A 17,906-nucleotide genomic window follows, 5' to 3' on the forward strand; every position below is an offset into this window, starting at 1 on the left:
TCTGAGAGTGGGGTTTGTGGTTTTTTTTGGTCGGTTGGTTTTGTTTGTGTTTTTTTTTTTTTAAACTCTAGATACCTTTTTTTTAAACTCTAGTAGCTACCGGTGCCGACCAGAATGCATTCAGGTTCAAAACACAACATATGGAACACATGAATATTGGAAAAGACCAAATTGCAGAGGAAGTTTATTAAAAGAAAAAAATTAAAACATTAAGGATGAATTTCTTGTAACTAGACTATAATCAGTGAAAAACCCAAATACAGTATAGTTAAGAAAGAGCAACATACTTTATAACTATGGTATATGTATGATATATGTATGATATGTTACAAACATAATCCAATATAACATAAAGTGAAGACCTCAATCATCATGAAGACAGACACAGTTTAAAATGGAAAAAAGTTACAGTATCCAAATGAAATTTCAGATGTGGTTATTAAAAAGAAAGAACACAAAACTAGTCAGAATTTGTCCAAAACACTCAAGTTACCAGTGCTGCTCCTTTCAAGATGGTCAGTGTGTTTTAGTCACGAGCAATGTACCTGATTGGTCCAAAGGGACTAAAAAGATGGTTTGTCTCTGGTTGTCAGCATATTTTTACTGTGACAATATTTTTTTTACCAGCTATAATCAACTCAGGCAGCAACAGTCTCTCTGCTTCACAGCTCCAATAGTATGGCACTCCTGTCTCCTTTCCCATGATGTTGTCATGGCTGTCAATAATTCAGCAGAACTCCAGAATCAGAACTGTCACAGAAACATAAATATAAAATCATATTGTCAAACTGCCAAATATTTCACTGCAATGATATTTTCCTGTGAAAGCCAGTCTGGTTTTAAATGCCCTGATCAATGGAGCATTTTCTACTTCCCATAGGGAAGCTACAGAAGAATGTTAGAAACATTCCCCATATGCAGATTTTTTTCTTTAATACAGTCCTCCTGTACTGCCTCAGAGGGAGCTGTGATGATTGTTGAATCTCCAACTGGTCTTTTGTAACTAGCTAATTTTATAGAGGTGCTGTGGGTTAGCCTGCAGCTAAGCACCACACAGTTGCACACTTACTGTCCTCCAGACCCCAGCGAGTTGGAGGAGAGAATAGGAAGAGCAAAAGCAAGAAAACTCATGGATTAAGATAGAGATAGTTTAATAAGCAAAGGAAAGAGGAAGAAGACAGAAAAAAAACCTCAAAATTTTTTGTCTTTGTCTCCGCTGAGCATGATGTTGTATAGCGTGGGATATCCATTTGGTGAGCTTGGATCAGCTGTCCTGGTTGTGTCCCCTCCCAACTTCTTGAGCACCCTTTAGGTACTTACTGGGGAGACAGAAAAAGAGAAAGGCTTCCATGCTATGCAAACAGTGTTCAGCAATAGCTAAAACGTTGTGTCATCAACACTGTTTTAGTCAGAAATGCAAACCACCGCACCATACAGGCTGCTGTGAATAAAATGAACTCCACCCTGGCTGGACCCCGTACGAGAGATCACCCAAACAAGCAGTCCCTCATCCTACCTTAAGCTAAAGAATAGAGTTAGAAATTCTGTAGCATGGGAATGCCAGGATAATCAGCAAGTGCAGTCTTATATAGTAAGATTACAGATGCACTGGTCAAGAACTCCAGCAAATGTTGCAACAGCATGGAACTTACTCTATATATGTTTATTCTAGGTGTGTGGTGCCCTGAGGGACTCCCAGGACCATCAGAGTACAGGGGAGAGTGTAATCTCTGTACAACAGGGTGAGAAAAAATTATTCAGCCCTATCTCACTGGAGAATTCTCTAGCAGCTTTAGGGCTGCTTTAAACCACAGGAGTAACACAAACTAGATTTAATGCAGCTACTAATGACAGCACTCTCCAAAGAATTTCAACTTTTCTGCATTTTGGAAAAGAAAAAGCTTTAGGCTTCAAGAACATATTTTAGCAGTACTTGTAAATGACTGGAGTCATTCTGTGAGGACATTCAGAAGCTTTAGCCATGATACCGCAGGTGAATGTTACAAGTATTAAAATCAATAGTTCAATGTGTAGGGCACAACCATTTCAATTTTATAAGTCTGTACACTACAAGTATCTTTAAACCAGTTCAGCATTTGACAGGAAGCAGTGCTCCAGTTTTAGTACCAATTCAGGGTTTATATAGGTTGCATTTACAGGGTACCATAGCCATTGAATTCTGTACAAACTGAATTTTATGTACTGAAGCAAATGTCTGGGAGAACTCCAGGGTATAAGTCATAAGAATGTGTAGCTGGGTTCTACAAATAGATAAAGAAACAGCTGTGTATCTGGCTGAGGTTAGCATATGTTGGGAAGAACACTGTGGCTTAATTCACTTATTGTTAAAAAATCAGGAGTCAAAATTAATATCAAGATGAGACTCAGTGTTTGGCATCAAACAATAGATCCATACAGAGTTATGCCGGTTGTGATATTCATCATTGCAGTGCCAACTTTCACACTCCTGAAACAAAAAACAGTTTAAACTGAATACATAATTTTCCTGTATTGAATGGAAAATGCTAGGGCAGTAATCACATAATTATGTCTGTAAGTTAGGCTTTTTATATATCGTCAACTGCAAGAGAAAGGCTCCTCTGAAACATGGTAAAGAAAACACAAAGAAAACTTCGGAGCTCCTAATCATTCTGTGACGGAGTTAGCTCTCTGCATTGAGTGTGTCTGATTTCCATTGACTGAGTTAAATTCCACAGTTAGTGATGTAAACACTCTCACTTGATCAGTTCAGACCAGGATTCACAACAGGACTAGACTAGATTACCTATTGGAATGTCTATAAGAGGTTGTAGCTTACACACTGCTGCTTTTGAGATATGATCCCCAGAACTTTGAGTGTGTCTCCGTCAGAGAAGGATTCTGTGTTGACGCCCGCAGCTGAAGCTAAGTGCCTAAATGCTTCTTGGAAACTGGGCAACAGTTATTTGAGGCAACAGCCTAGCTATTAGAGCACTCACTCGCAACATGGGAGAGTTCAGTTTAGAGCAATTGTCAACATGAGACAAAATTACATGTCTCATCTGTCAGAGAAGTGCCCTAATCAATGCACTGTTGACTATTCTGGGGTACTTTTCTTGGTGAAGCTATACCACTTTGCAAAAAGAATTAAAAGGATGCGTGGGTGCATGTTTCTCCTACTTAAAAATAGTTAGTAAGGAAGAAATAGTATCTATGCATATTACTTAGTTCTCCCCATAACATCAGCATCATACTAGATCTGGCTTCATATAAATACTATGAATAGTGTTTTAAAGGCTGTGTGGATTATCTTTTTTCCTGCGTGGACAGCCTTTCACGTGAGTGTTTTAGAATTGGTTCCACATGCATGCTTTGTCATTCCTTTGCCTATGGTTGTATCAGCAGAACCAAATCCAACTCCAGGCTTTGTGAAATGCGGATTGACTCATTTTACCATTGCCCTTTTCTGGGTGCGAATGAATAGTTTTGCCTACTCATGCCAGTCAAAGCTGAGACACAGTCCATTCAGCTGGTAGTGACAACCCTCAGACAACAGGTCTGCACCTGCTCTGATTCTTAACTTAAAGGATGGCTCTGTTTCGGTGCATTTTTTTCATAGCATTGCCTTAGAGAGCTGTAGCTTCAGTGAAGTCATTGTTTCCATCATTAACTGCTTGAATAATTAATTACTTAGCATAAAACATCCCTTTTTGTGTTCTGTTTATTTCATTGTTTGTACATTTCAAAATAAATAAGTCAATGTGTAATACAGTCACTATTTTGAAAACGAATTTGCTTACCCAAGAAAAAATGTTTGGCACAACAAGTAGGGAACCAAGGGAAAAGAAATTTTGTCTTTTTGGTACTGTACACACACCCTGAAGTATGTGTTTCAAAGTAACTGCTTTGACTACAAATAAATGTAGCGACCAATAACAGTGAGCTGATTACTTAATGCATAATTATAATCTTAATTAGTACATAATTAACTTGTGAAGAATAATGTCATAATTTCCTTATAAAAATAGATACAGAAATCTAAGTTTGGGAAGCTGAAGATACAGATTAGTATCAGGACTAGAATTGTCACAGAGGTAAACTCTGTTCCTAACTTGCACTAGTAAACAGTAGGGAGGTATCAGAGGATATAATTCAGTTCAGCATCTGCTTTGTCTGCTTCCTGTGAAATAAGAATCATCCACTATGGGAATCATTCAGTACCTCACCAAATATGTATGGGGTATTTCCTAAATCTGCCCTTAAAATATGCCAAGGTTTCCACACGCTAGTCTGAAATGACCTTTACCGCTTCATGTACTTTGATTCATTTTGTTTTAAGCAGTTTTTGGTAATAGATTTAAATTATAGGAACTCAAATAGCTCAATAATGCATCTGAAATTATGCATAATAGGATAATTGGCAAGGTCAAGCTGCTGTTAAGGCATAAGTTAAGGTAAGGTAAGATAAGATAAGATAATAAATTCTACTTTATATGGTAGTAAAATACACTGACAGTCTTTAATTATTTTCACTGTGTAGCAGCTCTGGAACTTAATCAGTTAGTGTAGCTTCCTAAATCATTTTAGAAGCTTGTTAGCAACAGTTTGTGTACGTTAAAAAGATACAAAAGCTTCTTTTATGTGCCTCTGCAGAATAGGAAAAATGTGAGGAAATGATAAAGTATGATTTCTGTGAATAAAGTCAGTATAATGTATGCAACATAGTAGTAAACAAATGGAAAGGCAGAGTGAATAATGGTGAGTGAATAAAAATAAGTTGAACCAATATGCCCAAATTCTAGTCAGCACGGTTGTATGCAAGGAGAGGACCCAAAGTGCATAAAGGCTACCTATAAACCTGTAAGAGGTTAATCTGCTGTTCTGAGGCTAAAAGTACTGAGGCTAAATACAGGAATCACAGAATAAGATTCTGATCCTTGGTGAAGTTGGTAGGATTTTTACAGTTGATTTCAAAGGGCCCAAGATTTCATCCAATGTTCTTGCAAATGCATATATGTATAAATAAATGCAAATATATTCACACAAGAGAACGTGTAAGAAGCTCTATGCAAGGTAATAAAGAGGGTATTGTTAATACTAATATATTAGCAGTCCTTGGGCAATGAAAACTAAGATTAACTATGGGAATGAGTTGAGAGAATTGGGGTCCAAAACATTTTTGGAAAATCCATTTTAATGGAGTTCTTGTATTACTAATGCAAGTAAAAGTGCCAAACAGAGTTTTTAATAGAGTTTCTGCATAAATTATGCTTGTTTGATATTCATCAAAATCTTTCTTTCCATACATAAGCGTGAATGTCTCCTTTATAGATTCCTGGAGCATAAAACTACTGAAAGTGGGGGCAAAATGAGCAAAAAACTGGTGAAAAATACTGTCAAGAAGAGGTTTCTTTCTAAGGCACTGGAAAGTTCCATACCATTAATTGCACATAATATGGACTTTTTCATTTTACAGTTTACAGATGTTTTTGGAAAGGACATCAAACTGTACAGCCTTTCCTGTGTTTTCAAGTCACATTTTCAAAGTGACCGAAGTAATTCAGACTCAAGGGGATGGATTATCTAATTTGCTATACCCACTTGGCACGATCCAACACATTGTAGTAGACTATAATTTCATTTGGCGTTTGGAAAAACTGCATTATGCATGCGTGATAAAGGAAATAACAGGTGTATTAAGATAATTTTGAAAGAACTCCTGTGGTGCTATTGGCAAGAAAAAAATCAAAAAGGAGAAAAAGGACTTCAATAAATATTTGTAGAAGGGCAGGTTAAATATGTATGTATTTTAATAGACGTATGTACAAGTATACAATTCTTTTAACAACATAATTCTTAGTCTAGAATGTCATGAATTTCTAGTGAATTAAAACATACTATCTTTTTATATAACTCGTTAACAATTTTTGCCTGTTTACAGTCTATTGCATAACACATATAACTGTTTCCTAAAAAGGAACTTTTACTGCTGTGTTTCAAGTTTTAAATACTTCAGGACACAGGCTATTTCATTTTGCAAGTCTGACCATGCTTTGTGTAATGGACTCTCATAGCTGGACCCCTGAGATCTATTGCAATTAAAATTAGTCAGAATAACAACAAACATGCTAACACAGTGGTGCTGGCAATGCTATAATGATTGTGGTTAAAGTTAAAATTATGGTGACCATTATTAAGATGAACTACAAATCCTAAGATCATCCTTAATGACAATCCCTTTTTACTAGTGCTCATCAAAAGCTACTGTAGTGAGACACACACTCACTGCTGCTGTATGATTCTGCCCTGGCACAATGTAATTTCATTTTTAACATGCTATTCGAACTTTTCTCAGAGCACTTACCAAACTGTGGAACTACTGGACAACAAGGCTTATGAGGAGCATCTGAGGGAACTGGCGTTGTTTAGCCTGGAGGAGACTGAGGGGAGACCTTATCATTCTCTACAACTGCCTGAAAGGAGGTTGTAGCGAGGTGGGCGTTGGTCTCTTCTCCCAAGTCACTAGCAATAGGATGAGAGGAAATGGCTTCAAGCTGCTTCAGGGGAGGTTTAGATTGGATATTAGGAGAAATCTCTCCACTGAAAGAGTCATCAGGGATTGGAAGAGGCTGCCCAGAGAGGTGGTGGTGTCACTGTCCATCCCTGGAGGTGTTAAAAAAATGTGTAGATGTGGCACTTCAGGGCATGGTTTAGGAGGCAAGGTGGTGCTGGGTTGATGGTTGGACTTGATGATCTTAAAGGTCTTTTCTAACCTTAATGATTCTGATTCCACTGCATTAAAAATAAAATAGTGTATGGAAGAGGAGAGAGGTGAGATACTAGAAAGGGAAAAGAAAGAATTAGTAGAGTTTTGGCTGTCTACTGGACATTAAGAGACTCAGCACCTTTCTTCTTTTATTGCAACTTGCTTGGTAAGCTGTGGAGAGTTTCCTATGCCTTTCATGACCATCCATCTCCATCCCTGGTTTCCTTTGGTGTGTCTACTCAAATATGAATTGCTTTCGTGCAAGGACTGTCTGATGCAGCCTTTGGATCATGCCTGAGCACTTTGATGCCACTGCTTAAACAAACTCCTGGGCCCTGCAGCAAATCAAAAGCTGACAAGTAGCAGCACTATCAGGACATGTCAACAGTGTATTTTTAAGGTCTCATATAAGGAATAGGTTTTGAAACGTTTTTGGTCAAAGAAAGATAGCCAAATACCATTTTTCCATTGCCAGCAACTTGCCACTGGTGTGAGGCCTTGGGACGTGCCCAGGCTTGGCTTGACCTGGGCTGATTTTAGCTGTGGTGAGTATCAAGTAGCCTGTTTGTCCCTGAGCTTGGACAAAACCAATCTCAGTCACCACTGCATAACAAAGAGTATCCCTTTTTGTTCCCAATAGTTCTTTGGGCTAGGAAAAATTGGAACTTTAATAGCTAGTGGGTGAGCACAAACTTCCAGTGGGAACTAATGGACGCAAAAAAAAAAAACCAAACCCAAAACAAAATAGGACCAGACTGCTAATACATAAAGGTAATCCCATGTGGACCCAAGGCTGAGGAAGAAGGACATTGGCCAGGGGCTGCTGGTGTTGCCTGAGAGGGAGCCAGGACAGGTTTTGGCGGGAACCACCCCACCCCACACTCGAGAGCTGCCCCCGAGCCCTGGCCCCACCACTCCAGCCCTGCCGTGTCCATGCTTCTCCTGAAGACATGAGTGCTACTAGGCAGCACTAATAATGTTTGTTTTGTAAGTGACACTAGTGTCCTAAGGGCCACTGGTGTAGCAAAAAGGTGGCTGCAAACAGCATGGAGGGGCCTCCGTGAGGCCAGCGAGAGCGGCGGGAGTGCACCAGTGAATGGCCCAGCTCTTATTTCCCCAAGCTGGGATCCTCCTTTGGCACCCGCTGCCCTCCTTACAGGCTTTGGGGTGAATACGCTCCTTTTGCTCATGCTAACACAGAGATTTTTTGACACAGGAGGAGAGGAGACCCCAGCATAAATGGCAGAACAACCTCAGTCGCAGCTATTTCCTACATGATGATGTGTTTGGGAACAGTGTTGTTCAGGAGGAGGAAAAAGTGTCAAAATTGCAAGCAAAAGCTGTTTTCCTGCTGACTCTCTTTCTGTGCAAATTATTATGCTAAAGTTCTTGCTGCTTATTTTCTACTTAATTTCTGCATGAATAAAGGATACCCTGTACACATTCTCAGGAGTATTTTAGAGAAAGTCAGCTTGATAATATTTATTGCAGTGGATTTCTAGGAGTGCCTCATTAGAAAGAGCAATACTAATTTTATATTAAAAATTAATTTACTTCTGTTTGACTTAAAACACAGGGTAAATACAATCCTGGATTTTTCTCTTGAGGCATGACAGAAGTTATATCATTACTGAACAAACTTGATGTGATCCAACTTACTGCCATTCCCTTGTGGTAGCCTGCAGTTTGAGTTGTTATTAAATGCTCAGGTGGTTTTCAATGATCACCATCATCCCATTTTTTCTCTTACAACTGAAAGCTCATTTCAGCCTTATTTTTAGAGGCCCAAGATGAAAACAGAACATAAAGAAAACTGAAAGGATTATTATAATTGCAGAAAACAGTAGGCTCTCTTTATTGTCTTGTTTATTAATTAGTGACAAAAGACAAGAGTAACAGGGAGGGGAAGTGTTCTGTGTTATGATGTAGTGATCTTCGGTTTCTGAGACGTGGAAGTCTTACGCCATTTCAGCCAAGCTACCTTATCCCTCTACACGTGCAGTGTGTGCACTCAAAAGCCACTGGTCTGTTCTAGGTCCACTGTAGACAGATGTGTCAGCTGCCCTCATGTCTTTGAAAAATCATAAGACACAAGTTGGGAAAATGAACTCCATCTTTAGTGTTCACTCAGTGAAGAAGAAAAAGTGATTGGCATTACTGAATTCCTCTTGAAGCAGGTGGTAGAGCATGTGGGATCCTTAAGGAATGTGATTATAACCAAGGTAGGAGAAAAAAATGATCATAACTGTATAAAAAGGTTACGTCATGTAGTTTATGTGGGCACCTACATCTCTTACCTTAGTCAGTAGTGTTTGCCAATATCAGTTATACAAGCTTTTAAAAGCCAAACACTCATTTACATCTCCCTCTTCTACAAATTGAAAACTATACAACAGCTAGTTTTATAGTACAGTCACAAACAACTTCATAAGCTTTTAACCATTGTATATAGAGCTAGGTGTGGTGTAGATTTTGATATTTGTATTGACTTCTGAGGTACTTCATTCTCTGCCACAGTTGCTGCTCTCTCATCAGTTATAAATGCTTAAAGTCCTGTATTGTCAAAGCACACCAAGTCATTACCTTTGCAAGTTACATCGCTAATTCCCTTCTGAGGTAATGCACTGCAACTGCCTCCTGTAACAGGTTGCATGGGATATATAAAAGCAACACCAATCACACAAGGATAGCAGTCTGAGCTCACAAAAGGCCTTCATTCATGAAAACCTTTGTCTTCAGGTTTCATCAACATACACTTCCTTTTGTCTCAGTTTTCACAAGTTTTTATAGGCCATACCATATGACATCATGCTCAGCATATAAAGCTGGGGGGAGAAAAAGGAAGTGGGGGATGTTTGGAGTGATGGTGTTTGTCTTCCCAAGTAACTGTTACGCATGATGGAGCCCTGCTTTCCTGGAGATGGCTGAGCACCTGCCTGCCCATGGGAAGTAGTGAATGAATTCCTTGCTTTGACTTGCTTGTGTCTGTGGCTTTTGCTTTTCCTATTAAACTGTTTTTATCTCAACCCAGGAGTTTCCTCACTTTGACCCTTCTGATTGTCTCCTCCGTCCCACCCGGGGGGAGTGAGTGCACGCCTGTGTGTTGCTCAGTTGCTGGCTGGGGTTAAACCATGACAGTCCATTTGGCACCCAATGTGGGGCTTGGCAGGTTTGAGGTAACGACAGCCTTGACTGGAATTTGCCAGATCAAATTTATAGCTGTTATTGCTTTTTAGCTATTAATCGCTGGCTTCTATGCTTGCCATGGGGCTTGCTTTCCTACAGTATATTAGAGTCTAGTGCTCGTTAGTGGCTGCTTTTTGCTTTCGCTGCTTGCTGTACTACCGTACGGCTGATCATCTTACTCTGCTGTGCCTGGGAACACTCTGATAACAGCACTGGCCGGCGCCTGGGCTGGCAAATGGCCAGAGCATCGCTGCTGTTTCTGTGCTGCTGAACTGGACAGGCTGGAACTCCAGTGGGAACTCGAGTCAAAGGGACTGTGACCTGCAGATCAGTCCATGTGGGAGGAGGACACCCCGAAGTGTCTGTGACTGTGGAGAAGCCCATGCCGGAGCAGGTACATCTCGAAGTGTCTGTGGCCGTAGTTATGTCTGTGCCACACCAGGTATACCTCTGAGGGAACTGTGGCCCAAGGATAAGCCCATGCTGGAGAAGGTACACCTTGAAGCGTTTGTGACTATAGATAAGTCCGTGCTGCAGCAGGTATACCTTGAAGCATCAGCTGCTGTGCATGAGGTCACGCTGGAGCACCTCAAACCATGTGGCCATGGGTAAGCCCACAGCAGAGCAGGTTTACTTCTGGAGGGACTGCAGCCATGGGCAAGGCCATGTTGGGGCAGGTTCACTTCTGAAGGGATTGTGGCTGTGGGTAAGGCCACACCGGAGCAGGTATATCTCTGAAGGCATTGTGGCCCATGGAGACTGCCACGCTGGAACACGTACACCTCGAAGTGACTGTGGCTGTGGATGTCTATGCCGCAGCAGGTATGCCCCTGGAGAGACTGGGGCTCATAGATAAGGCTCCCCTTGGAGCAGGTACAACCCTAAGGGACTGCAGTCTGTGGCTAAGTCCAAGCCAGAGCAGGGGCAAGGGGAGGAGTTCATTGCAATGTGAAACCCGATGGTCTGGTCCAAAGGGACCAGGGGCAGAGATTGTAATGGAAATGCCTTTAAACTGTTGTAACCTGGGATTTGAGTTGCATGGTATGGGAATTACTATAGCAGGAACCACCTGAACCAATGGAGGACCAGCCTTTCAAGAAGCAGTGCAAGTGCAGCAGTGACCCGACCTGAGCTGGCTTTGGTGCCCAGTAACTCCACACAACACACTGCCTCTGGTGTCCCGAGTGACCACCAGAATAGATAGAGCCCAAAGTCATGGACTGAATGAAATCAGTGGACATTTTGTAGACATTTATGAACATTTTCTAGACATTTTAGAGGAGTGGTCCATAGACTAAGGGAATGAAATGTGTGTATTATATCAAAGGACAGGAAGGGTAGTGGTGGTTAATGAGGTTCTATTAGACAGTGTGGGACCTGGGCATACCGTACACGGTATGGAATAAGGGGTGGATACTGTCCTGGTTTCAGCTGGGATAGAGTTAATTTTCTTTACAGTATCTAGTATGGGGCTATGTTTTGGATTTGTGCTAAAAATAGTGCTGATAATGCAGAGATGTTTTAGTTGTTGCTAAGTAGTGCTTACACTAGTCAAGGACTTTTTCAGCACGCCAGGCTCTGCCGGGTGCACAAGAAGCTGGGAGGGGACACAGCCGGGACAGCTGACCCCAACTGACCAACGGGATATTCCATACCATGACGTCATGCTCAGCATATAAAGCTGGGGGGAGAAAAAGGAAGTGGGGGATGTTTGGAGTGATGGTGTTTGTCTTCCCAAGTAACTGTTACGCATGATGGAGCCCTGCTTTCCTGGAGATGGCTGAGCACCTGCCTGCCCATGGGAAGTAGTGAATGAATTCCTTGCTTTGACTTGCTTGTGTCTGTGGCTTTTGCTTTGCCTATTAAACTGTTTTTATCTCAACCCAGGAGTTTCCTCGCTTTTACCTTTCTGATCCTCCCTCCCATCCCACCCGGGGGGAGTGAGTGAGCAGCTGTGTGTTGCTCAGTTGCTGGCTGGGGTTAAACCATGACAAAAATCCAGAACTTTACATCCTGGTCTCCTGACATGGGAACAAGTTTAAATCCGCTATGGGGCTCTCCCGACCCTGCCCACAGCCCAGACCCCCATTTCAGTCCCATGGGGCTGTGAGCCCCTGCCATCTCCCAACACCCCTGCCTTTGGCCCCCCCCAGAGCTGAACCCCCATGCAGACCCACATCCTGGCTTTTCTTTTTAAAATCATACCTAGCAGAGTGCAATACCACCAATCCTGAACTGGAAAACCTACCTCCCTCTCTCCACAGTGACACTACAATACCACCAGAATCCTGCCCACCACAAGACCTCCTCTGTAGTACTGCAATGTCACCAAACCTCTATCCAGACTTCAGACAGGATTTTGGGGCCAACAAACCCACAATCCTTGAGCACAGGTCAAATACACAATGCCTTACCACTGCAAGAACTGCAACAGTTGTTGCAAGGGTAAAATAACATGTGCGGTGCAATTTGATATACGGGAGCTACAGCCAAGTGTGGCAGGAAAGTTGCTACATATGGAACAGTCTCAAAATACATTTTATTGAATACCCGTCAGTATCTCTTCTGGCTCACTCTTGCCTTGCAGTTCCACATGATGCCTTTTCTTTCTTTTCCACTGGCTGCTGCCATGTAAGGAGTACACAGTTAGAACAGGCAAGTGCCAACTCCTCCACCTGAAGGACAGAGGCATACCCACCACCCCTGGCCACTGCTAGCCACTGGCTGAACCCCTACCCAATGCCCCCTGCCCCAAACAAAAATCTCTGAGCTCAGCTTTCCTAACCCATCACTTGGCATGCAGAGCTCCAGCCAGTGCTGAGTTGGGCTCAGAGGCAGGCACTCTGGGCAAATGGAGCTGGGCATGCAAAGCAGCTGCCACAGAGGTTGCACCCCTGCTGATGGGGGGCTCAAGCCACTGCCTGGACTGTAAAGTGTCCAGGACTGCAGAGCGCCGACTGGGCCCTAAGTTACAGGGTGGCCTTGCTCCCAAAGGCCAGGTGAGGCTCCTTCTTTCTCTCCCATGCAGGGGCACCCTGTCCTGCACCCCAGTAATGGGGTGGTCACCCCACACAAGCTGCCAGCTGAGCACAGACCCACAGCCCAATTACAGGCAGGTCAACACTCAGGGAGCCAAAGAGCTCAGCCTTCCCCTACTGCAGCAGGAACAACTTTCAGCAGCCAGGCAGTGGGGAGCAGTAGGGTCAAAGGCTGAGGGGCCAGGACCCCAGCCCAATGATAGGGAGGGCGTGCACAGCCCGGCCCCACACAGCTGAGCCCTGTGCTCCTGTAAGGCTGGGGCCAGAGATACCTGCCTGATCACAGGGGGTCCCTCCAAGCGCCTCCTGCCAAGTAAGCAAAGCAGCCCAGGGCTGGGACACACAGAGCCCTGCCTACAGCGCACTCCCCTGCCACTTGCTCAACACTCCCAGCAAGCCTCATGGAGGAGCAAGAGGCTCCAGCCTATGCCCCAGTTACTGGCTTGCCCTCCTGGCTGCAGCACACCTTCCCTCTCTTCAGGAGCACCGGGAACCACCTTGACCCCAGCTGTGGGGAGGTCACCCCAGCGAAAACCAGCATTAAAGGTGGGGCTGCATCCTCCCTCCAGCACAGTACCTCCTCAGCCTGTACCCTCTAAAGGGCCAGGGAGGGCTTGTTCCTGCTGCCTGGCTAAAGCAGACAGCTGCAACTTCCCCAGCCCTGCTTACAGGAAGGGCAGACACCTCTTGGGGAAAAAGGGCTCCACAGCTCAGGGGACACACCTCACGTATGGGACTGTCAAACTGACTGCTTGCCATCAGGACAGTCAGCCACGCAGGCAGGGACCCAGGCCCTGACTACAGGCAGGTAACCTTGCCTGCACTACTAAGTGGCTTTGCTCCATCCAGAGAAAGCAGGGGCAAGCCTGGAATCTCCCTCCACTTGCTGGCTGAGAGGGGACACCCCTGTTGCTGCACAGAGCCCTTGCTCTCCTGGGAAGTGTAAGCTAATCTGCAGGAAGTTTAAGAGGCCTGAAGGACTAACTCTCACTCACTCACCCCAACAACGTCAAAGACATAGACAAAGATGGAGACAAACATGACTTTCCAGAAGAGAAAGAGAACTCTGTGCAGCCAGCCTCCGGGGTGGAAGCCCTAGCCACAAGCTAGAAAGGACAGCCTCAGATCTGCCCCCCCAGGCAGCATGGAGGCCAAAGCACTCAACACACCATGGGGCTTCACAGGTAACAAAAGGCTAGGACACACCCCAGCTACAAAAGGTCACGCTGGCCGGGCTGCCAGAGGGCAGAAAGTTGCAACCCCTGTGGCTGGAGGAGTGGGACAGGCAAATGGCCCTCCCCTGCTTACAGGGTGGGCTTGGGGTCCAGAGAGCTCCTTTTCTCCCTCAAGTGCAGAGACAGTGACTCTCAGTGACCCTGCTTAAAGGGCTGTCACTCTCCCCAGGCAGCCAAAGGAGTAACACACAAAAGGCCAGCACAAGCAAAGACCCAAACTCTGGTTACAGGGAGGGCACCCAGCACAAGGCAAGCCAGGGCACCGAAGGTGCTGGCAGTGCTCTTTGGTAACCCCAGCCCTGAGGGAAGGGAGGTCCCTTTGCCCAGGGTGCCTGTCTCTTGCCCACTCCTCAGGCATCCAGTCCTCTTCCGGCTCACCCTTAGCACGCCGTTCCACACGATACCACCTCTTCTCCACCAGCTGCTGCCAAAGAAGGAGGACACAGTTAGAACTGACAAGTGCCAACTCCTTGCCACTACACTTAAGAAGCACTGACTTTTGGAGCACCACTGCATCAGTCAGCCCTGTGTCTTCCCTGCAGCACATTTCAAGTGTAATTTTCAATCCTGGCATCCTCCTCATCTTTTTCCCCCAGTGTCACTCTCACTCCCTACTCCTTATAGCCCCTTTACTGCATAAGAACCTCTTGCTCAACTCACCAGGAAGTTCTGGTGATTCTTTTCTGCCTTCCTTTGTAGACAATGTGTCCATGATTTTCTCCTGAACCTGGCTTTAGAACTGTAAATTTAGTGAAATGCCATAGCTTTGTTAACTTCAACCAATCCCTACAAGGATTCTTTCTGCCCCTCCCCCTCCTCCCCCCCCCCCCCCCCCGCCCCCGGCCCCCCATTAAAATTCCACTCCATGACCCTCTGTTCATCCCTTCTGCATCTTAATGCCTAGAGCCAGAGCAACCTCACAAAGACAGCTTGTTTGGCATGGCCTCCTTAAAAAGTCATCCGTTCCACCTCTTGCAACCTCTTGCTGATGTATTTCCTAATGTACCTCAGATTTCACCCTCAAAAATGCTCACCCAGTCCTAAGTAACCTCAACACTACCCTCACCAGTGACAGCGCTCTCCCCTAGGGCTGCTCCGTCTCCTCAGTTACCCCAAATTTTCCCCTCCAAAACACTGATTCCCCCCTTAGAAACCTAAGCCTTTCTCTCCAAAATACTTACCCTGTACCCTCTGATGTCCCACATATATTCCTTCAAAACTGTCCCCTCTAAGTTACTTCAGCTTCCCCTTCAACACATACCCACTGTCCTTCTACAATACCTCAGAATTTTCATAAAATCTGCTCCCTCTCTCATTATCTTAGATTTCCTCCCCTCAAAAAAGCTCATTCTGTTACAAGTACCTCAGATTATTACTGCAAAATGTCACCTGTCCCCTCTAAATTTCCTATTTTCATCAAAAAGCTAATTTTCTTCCAAGTTAGCTCAGCTTTTCCCTCAATGTTTCATTTTGTCATCTACTAGTTACCCCATCTTTCCACTGAAAAAGTCACCTCTCTCCCCTCTAAATTACCTCAGCATTTCCCTCAGAAAAGCTACTTTTGTCCTGTTACCTAAGCTTTTCACCCAAAAGTGTCTCCTCTGTCCCCTCTAGTTTACCTCAGCTTCTCCGACCAAAGTGCCACCTTTCCCAGTTACATCGACTTTTCACTCAAAAAAGCTAATTTTGTCACCTCTCCCAAGTTACATCAGCTTTTCCCTCAAAAATACTCATTTTGTGCTCTAAGTTACCTCAGCTTTTCCCCCAAAAGTGTCTCCTCTGTCCCCTCTAATTTACCTCAGCTTCTCTGCCCAAAGTGTCACCTCTTCCAAGTTACATCAGCTTTTCACTCAAAAAAACTAATTTTGTCACCCCCAAGGTACCTCAGCTTTTCCCCCAAAAACCTTACCTGTCTCCCCTCTCAATTACCTCAGTGTTCCCACCGAAAATTCCCCTGAAAGCCTGTGCTTTCCTTTGTGCTAACTGCCTAGTCCTTCCCCAGTACTCCCGCTCTATAATCGCCCTGCCTCTGCCTCAGGGCGACGGCAAGGTTTATTTACCAATCCCCGCAAAGCGCACCCTAGCCGCAGATACTCACTTCAGCCGTGTGACTCCTTCTCGCTTAACGGCGGGGCAGCTCCGCAGGCGCGAGCGCGTCTTTAAAGTAGCCGCCCACGAACGGCTCGCGGGCCAGAAGCGGCGGGAAAGGCCGCGCGCCTCCACCTCACAGCAGAGGGACTGCAGGAGCCGCCGGCGTTGGCTGCGGGCACGCGCCTGGCTCCGTCTGGGAGACGTCGCGGTGCTGCAGGGGGAGAGCAGCACACTCCCAGCCCCCGTCACTGACAGGTGGGGACACACAATCCCTCCCACTTATAAATGGGGCACACAGCCTCCTTCAGGGGCACCCAACACCCCCCCCCCCCCCAGTGACAGGGGTAGCGAAACTACTCCTTTGCCAAACATGGCACCAACAGCCCCCCTCAGTGACAAATGGGGCTCCCACAGCCCCCTTAAGTGAGGTTAAGTGTCACCCCTCCCTCCCCTTAAGAGATACACAGGGCACTCTCAGGCACCCTTTGGTAAAACACAAAGCACCCTGAGGAGCCCCACAGTGACAAGTGGGGCACTCTCACCCCCCATCCCAGCAATGCTCAGGACACCCACGGACGCTCCTTCCCTCCCTCCACAGATAGATGAAGCACCCACCGGCCCTTTCAGAGGCACACAGGGCACCCAAAAATCCCCTCAGTGACATTCAGGATACCCACCCCACACACACTTGGCAAACACAAAGCACCCTCAGAGCAGTCCATGGGCTCCTCTGAGCTCTTTTGAAGACAAGAGTTCCTCTCATTTTTTTATATTTTTTTTTAACCTCAAAACAAGCATTTCGCACTCTGGTGTGATTCCCCCAAATTTCACCCACTTCAGGTGATTTTTACATAAACACACGCATTTTAATCTTTTCCTCGTTTGCCCTGCTGCTTCCCAGCCCAAGCACTCTGGCAGTATCTTTCCCCCTCCAGCATCAGCTCCAGAGGCAGTGGGCTGTTTTGCACAGGAATTAATAGCCAGGGAAAGCTACAAAGGTGAAGGAAACAAGCCTGTTCAATGCATATTTTTTAAGCATTTATTTCACAGATTTTTCTGACCTTTCCAACTGTACAGAAGCTGCCATTGTTAGTAGAAGAATATATGTTTTCCCTTATTTTGGGGTCAGATTACACCCCTATGGGTCACCCCTGCTCCCATGCATCCATTTTGCAGCATAAGCAAAAACTCTCCCTGTCTCCTGGGGAGCTACTTATAGGCATCCCAGCTGCCTTCCTGGGGTATCCAGGTGGGAGCACGCGTTGCAAACGCCTGAGGGGCAATTTGCAGAGGTGCAGCCCAGCTTGATTTCTTGAGGAAATACATTGACCCTTGCATGTATATCATCCTGGAGCTGAAATCTGAACAAAGTGTTTTAGACCCTTTGCATGCAAAAGCATTGTCCCTGTAGTGTATATGATAAGGAACTTATTGCTATTTTGCAATGGTCTCCTTGGTGTTTTTCCAAACCCAGCTTATGAAGAAGCCCCTCTTCTCTGTCCTTCCTGTGCAATCGTAGGAAAAAACATGTAAAAAAAGATTTATGCTCTCTTTTTCCTGCTCTGCTTCTCATGCCTGCATCCTTCCTCTCCCTGAAGTCGGATTTGTACC

At 44.9% G+C, this 17,906-nt stretch overlaps 1 long non-coding RNA gene across 1 annotated transcript; it reads right to left on the bottom strand.

The window, feature by feature from the left end:
• Window positions 1–1,196: 1,196 nt before the first annotated feature.
• Window positions 1,197–16,464, bottom strand: LOC135311719 (uncharacterized). The gene is made up of 4 exons (XR_010371306.1): window positions 16,303–16,464; window positions 14,583–14,625; window positions 12,482–12,555; window positions 1,197–1,319 (listed from the first exon to the last, which is right to left on the bottom strand). It is a non-coding gene; the product is annotated as an uncharacterized LOC135311719 (long non-coding RNA).
• Between the last annotated feature and the right edge of the window lie 1,442 nt (window positions 16,465–17,906).

This window comes from Phalacrocorax carbo, chromosome 2 (assembly GCF_963921805.1).
Source record: "Phalacrocorax carbo chromosome 2, bPhaCar2.1, whole genome shotgun sequence".
In the NCBI taxonomy this organism is placed as follows: domain Eukaryota; kingdom Metazoa; phylum Chordata; class Aves; order Suliformes; family Phalacrocoracidae; genus Phalacrocorax; species Phalacrocorax carbo.